Here is a 6,000-nt window from a genome sequence, read left to right on the forward strand (position 1 = left end):
CACCAACACGATAGCTAAAAGGCATCAGGTCTTCTACAGTCTTCCTTATTTATTGTCCAGCTTTCACATGCATATGAGGCAATTGAAAATACCACAGGATTGCATCAGGCTCACCTTAGTCTTCAAAGTGACATTTTTGCTTTTCCACACTTTAAAGAGGTCTTTTGCAGCAGATTTGCCCAATGCGATACATTGTTTTATTTCTTGACTGCTGCTTCCATGGGCACTGATTGTGAATCGAAGTAAAATAAAATCTTGAAAAAATCAGTATTTTCTCCATTTATCATGATGTTGCTTATTGGTCCAGTTGTGAGAATTTTTGTACTCTTTATGTTGAGGTATAATCCATACTGAAGGCTGTGGTCTTTGGTCTTCATCAATATGTGCTTCAAATCCTCTTCCCCTTCAGTAAGCAAGGTTGCATCATCTGCATATGCAGATTGTTAAATGAGTCTTGCCCCAATCCTAATGCTATGTTCTTCATATAGTCCAACTTCTTGGATTATTTGCTAAGCATACAGATTGAATTTAAGTGTGGTAAAAGGATACAACCTTGACGCACACTTTTCCTGATTTTAAAGGTATCCCCTTGTTCTTTTGGAACAACTGCCTCTTGATCTATGTACAGGTTCTGCACGAGCACAATTAAGTGTTCTGGAATTACCATTCTTCTCAATGTTACCCATAATTTGTTATGAGCCACACAGTCAAATGCATTTGCATAGTCAGTACAACACAAGTAAACATCTTCGTGCTATTCTGTACTTTCAGCCAAGATCCATCAAACATCAGCAATGATATCTTTCCTTACATGTCCTCTTCTGAATCCGGCTTGAATTTGTTAGTTCCCTATCAATGTACTGCTGCAACTGTTTTTTATCTTTAGCAAAATTTTACTTGCATGTGATATCAGTGATATTGTTCAATAATTTCTACATTCTTTTGGATCACTTTTCTTTGGAATGGGCACAAATATGAATCTTTTCCAGTCAGTTCACCAGAAAGCTGTCTTGGCATAGACAAGTGAGCACTTCTAGCATTGCATCCATTTGCTGAAACATCTCAATTTGGACTCCAATTCCTGGAACCCTGTTTTTCATCAATACCTTCAATGCACTTGGACTTCTTCCTTCATTACTATCAGTTCTTAATTATATCTACCTCCTAAAACATCGACTAATTCTTTTTGGTACAGTGACTTTGTATTCCTTCCATCTTCTTTTGATCTTCCTACTTCGTTCAGTATTTTGCCCATAGAATCCTTCAGTATTGCAACTAGACGCTTGAATTTTTTCTTCAGATTTTTCAGCTTGAGAAATGCCAAGCATATTCTTCCTTTCGGTTTTCCAACCCTACTTCTTTGCGCATTTCATTACAATACTTTTTCTTCTCGAGCTGCCCTCTAAAATCTTTTGTTTAGCTCTTCTATTTCATTGTTTCTTCCATTCGTTTTAGCTACTCTATGTCCAAGCTAAAGAAAATTAAAACAAGCCAGAGTACAACCTTGAGTATATCGCACCTGAATTTAGAATTTAGAGTTTGTGATGTAAGATAACATACCGTCAGGATTAGAGCATGGACGTTTTTTGGAGGCCATTATTCTGCCCGCTACATGGTTGTTAGAAAGGAGCATCTTTCGGGGGTCAAGGAAATGTTCCTTATCTTGATTGGGGTGATGGTTTCACAGGTATATGCAACTGTTAAAAAATTTTTTAGTTTTATTTCATTTTATTGTGATTTAGGTGAAAGGTTACAGCTCAAGTTCATTTCTCATACAAAAATATGCCCATTTTGTTATGTGACATTAGCTGCAGTCCCTATAATGTGCACACTCCACCTTTCCACCCCGGGTTTCTTGCGTCCATTCAACCAGTTCCTATCCCTCCCTGCCTTCTCATCCTGTCTCTGGACAAGAGCCCCCCATTTGGTCTCATGTGTCTGCTCGAACTAAGAAGCATACTCTTTGTGAGTATTATTTTATGTTTTATACTCCTGTCTAATCTTTGTCTGAAGAGGGGTCGTCAGGAATGGTTTTAGTTCTGGGTTAACAGAGCATCCCGGGCCATGGTTTCGGGGCTTCCTCCAGTCTCAGACTATTAAGTCTGCTCCTATTATGTGAATTTGAGTCCTGCTCCACACTTTTCTTGCACTACATCAGGCACTCACTGTTGTGTTCCCTATTGGCACAGTCACTGATGGTAGTAGCCAGGCACTGCCTAGTTCTTCTGGTCTCAGGCTGATGGAGTTTCTGGTTTATGTGGCCCTTTTGTCTCTTGGGCTAATATTTTCTTTGTGTCTTTGGTGTTCTTCATCCACCTTTGCTCCAGGTGGCTTGGGACCAGTTGATGCATCTTAGATGGCTGCTCACAAGCTTTTAAGATCCCAGACATCACTCATCAAAGTGGGATGCAGAACAGTTTCTTAATAAACTGTTATGCCAATTAACCTAGATGTCCCCCGGAACCACGGTCCCCAGGCCCCAGCCCCGGGTACTGTCCCTGAAAGTATTCAGTTGTGTTCAGGAAACTTCTTAGCTTTTGGTTTAGCGCAGTTGTGCTGACTTCCCCTGTATTGTGTCTTGCCCTTCCCTTCACCTAAGATGATTCTTATATACTATCTAGTTAGTGAATACCCCTCGCCCCCCCCACCCTCGTAACCATCAAAGAATGTTTTCTTCAGTGTTTAAACTCTTTCTTCAATTCTTAAAATAGTGGTCACATACAATATTTGTCCTTTTGCGACTAAATTCACTTAGCATAATACCCTCCAGATTCATCCATGTTGTAAGATGTTTTGCGAATTCGTCATTGTTCTTTATTGTTGTGTAGTATTCCACTGTGTGTATGTACCATAATTTCTTTATCGATTCATCTGTTGATGGGCTCCTAGGTTGTTTCCATCTTTTTGCCATTGTGAATGGTGCTGCAGTGCATATGGGTGTGCATATATCTATTCATGTGATGGCTTTTATTTCTCTAGGATATATTCCAAGGAGTGGGATTGCTGGATCGTATGGTACTTCTATTTCTAGCTTTTTAAGAAAGTGCCAAATCGATTTCCAAAGTGGTTGTACCATTTTACATTCCCACCACCAGTGCGTAAGTGTTCCAGTCTCTCCACAACCTCTCCAACATCTATTTTGTGTTTTTTGGATTAGTGCCAGCCTTGTTGGGGTAGGATGGTATCTCACTGTAGTTTTGATTTGCATTTCTCTAATGGCTGATGCAGTGGCTAATGATCCTGAGAATTTCCTCATGTATCTATTAGCTGCATGAATGTCTTCTTTGGTGAAGTGTCTGCTCATATCCTTTCTCCCTCTTTTTAACTGGGTTTTTTGTCTTTGTGCTGTTGATATGTTGCAGTATCATGTAGATTTTAGATATTAGACCCTGATCATATATGCTATAGCCAAACATTTTTTCCCAGTGCATAGGTTGTCTTTTACTCTTTTGGTAAATTCTTTTGATGAGCATAAGTGTTTGATTTTTAGGAGCTCCCAGTTATCTAGTGTCTCTTCTGGTATTTGTGCATTGTTAGTTATGTTTTGTATTCTGTATTGTATTAGGACTTCTAGCATTCTCCCTATTGTTTCTTCCACAATCTTTATCGTTCTAGATTTTATATTTAGGTCTTTGATCCATTTTGAGTTGGTTTTTATATGTGGTGTGAGGTATGGGTCTTGTTTCATTTTTTTGCACATTGATATCCCGTTACAGCAGTACCATTTGTTAAAGACTGTCTTTCCCCCATTTAACGGACTTTGGCCCTTTGTCAAATATCAGCTGCTCATAGGTGGATGAATTTACATCTGAATTCTCAATTCAGTTCCATTGGTCTATCTGTTGTACCAGTACCATGCTGTTTTGACTCCTGTGGCAGTATAACGGATTCTAAAATCAGGTAGTATGAGTCCTCCCACTTTGCTCTTCTTCTTCAGTAATGCTTTACTTATTAGGGGCCTCTCCCCTTTCCATATGAAATTGGTGATTTGTTTCTCCATCTCGTTAAAAAATGGGATTGGAATTTGGATCAGGATTGCATTGTATCTGTAGATCACTTTGGTTAGAACTGACATTTTCACAATGTTGAGTCTTCCTACCCATGAGCAAGGTATGTTTTCGGCTTATGGAGGTCTGTTTTAGTTTATTGCAGTAGTGTCTTGTAGTTTTCTTTGTATAGGTCTTTTACATCTCTGGTTAGGTTTATTTCTAAGTATTTCATCTCCTTAGGGGCTATTGTAACTGGTATTGATTTGGTGGCTGCCTCTTTAAAGTTCTCTTTGTTGGTGTAGAGGAATCCAACTGATTTTTATATGTTTATCTTATATCCTCATACTTTGCTGAAATCTTCTATTAGTTCCAGTAGTTTTCTTGTGGATTCTTTGGGGTTTTCTGTGTATAAAATGTTGTCCTCTGAAAACAGAAATACTTCTTCCTTACCAATTTGGATGCCCTTTATTTCTTTTTCTTGGCTTATTGCTCTGGCTAGGACCTCCAGAACAATGTTGAATAAGACTGGTGATAAAGCAATGGAATACTACACATTGATAAAGAACAATGATGAATCCGTGAAACATTTCATAACATGGAGGAATCTGGAAGGCATTATGCTAAGTGAAATTAGTTGCAAAAGGACAAATACTGTATGAGACCACTATTATAAGAAATTAAGAACAGAGAAGAAAATACTTCTTTGATGGTTACGAGAGTGGGGAGGGAGGGAGGAAGAGGGGTATTCACTAATTAGATAGTAGACAAGAACTGTTTTAGGTGAAGGGTAAGACAACACAAAATACAGGAGAGATCAGCACAACTGGACTAAACCAAAAGCAGTTTCCTGAATAAACTGAACACTTAGAGGGCCAGCATGGTAGGGGCAGGGGTTTGGGGACCATGGTTTCAGGGGACATCTAGGTCAATTGGCAAAATAAAATCTATTAAGAAAACAGTCTGCATCCCACTTTGGAGAGTGGCGTCTGGGGTCTTAAATGCTAGCAAGTCGCCATCTAAGATGCATCAATTGGTCTCAACCCACCTGGAGCAAAGGAGAATGAAGAACACCAAGGATACAAGGTAATTATGAGCCCAAGAGACAGAAAGGGCCACATAAATGAGAGACTACACAAGCCTGAGACCAGAGGAACTAGATGGTACCTGACTACAACCGATGACTGCTCTGACAGGGAACACAACAGAAAATCCCTGAAGGAGCAGGAGAGCAGTACGATGCAGACCTCAAATTCTTATAAAAAGACCAGACTTAATGGTCTGACTGAGACTAGAAGGACACCTGAGGTCATAGTTCCCACACCTTCTGTTAGCTCAAGACAGGAACCATTCCCAAAGCCTACTCTTCAGACAGGGATTGGACTGGACTATAAGATAGAAAATGATACTGGTGAGGAGTGGGCTTCTTGGATCAAATAGACACATGAAACTATGTGGGCAGCTCCTGTCTAGAGGGGAGATGAGAAGGCAGAGGGGGACATGAGCTGGCTGAATGGACATGGAAGTAGAGGGTGGAGAGAAGGAGTGTGCTGTCTCATTAGGGGGAGAGCAACTAGGAGTATATAGCAAGGCGTATACATAAATTTTTGTATGAGAGACCGACTTGATTTATAAACTTTCACTTAAAGCACAATAAAAATTTTAAAGAAAGGAGTGGTGATAAAGGACATCCTTATCTGGTTCCCATTCTCAGGGGTAATGAGTTCAGACTCTCCATTTAGGATGATGTTGGACGTTGGCTTTGTATAAATGACCTTTATTATGCTGAAGAATTCCCCTTCTATTCCTATTTTGCTGAAAGTTTTTATCATGAGTGGGTGTTGGACTTTATCAAATGCCTTTTCTGCATCAGTTGATAAGATCATGTGGTTCTTTTGTTTTATTTATGTGATGGATTACATTGATTGCTTTTGTAATGTTGAACCATCCCTGCTTACCTGGTATGAATCCCACTTGGTCATGGTGAATTATTTTTTTGATTTGTTGTTGAGTT

This window comes from Elephas maximus, chromosome 2 (genome assembly GCF_024166365.1).
Source record: "Elephas maximus indicus isolate mEleMax1 chromosome 2, mEleMax1 primary haplotype, whole genome shotgun sequence".
In the NCBI taxonomy this organism is placed as follows: Eukaryota; Metazoa; Chordata; class Mammalia; order Proboscidea; family Elephantidae; genus Elephas; species Elephas maximus.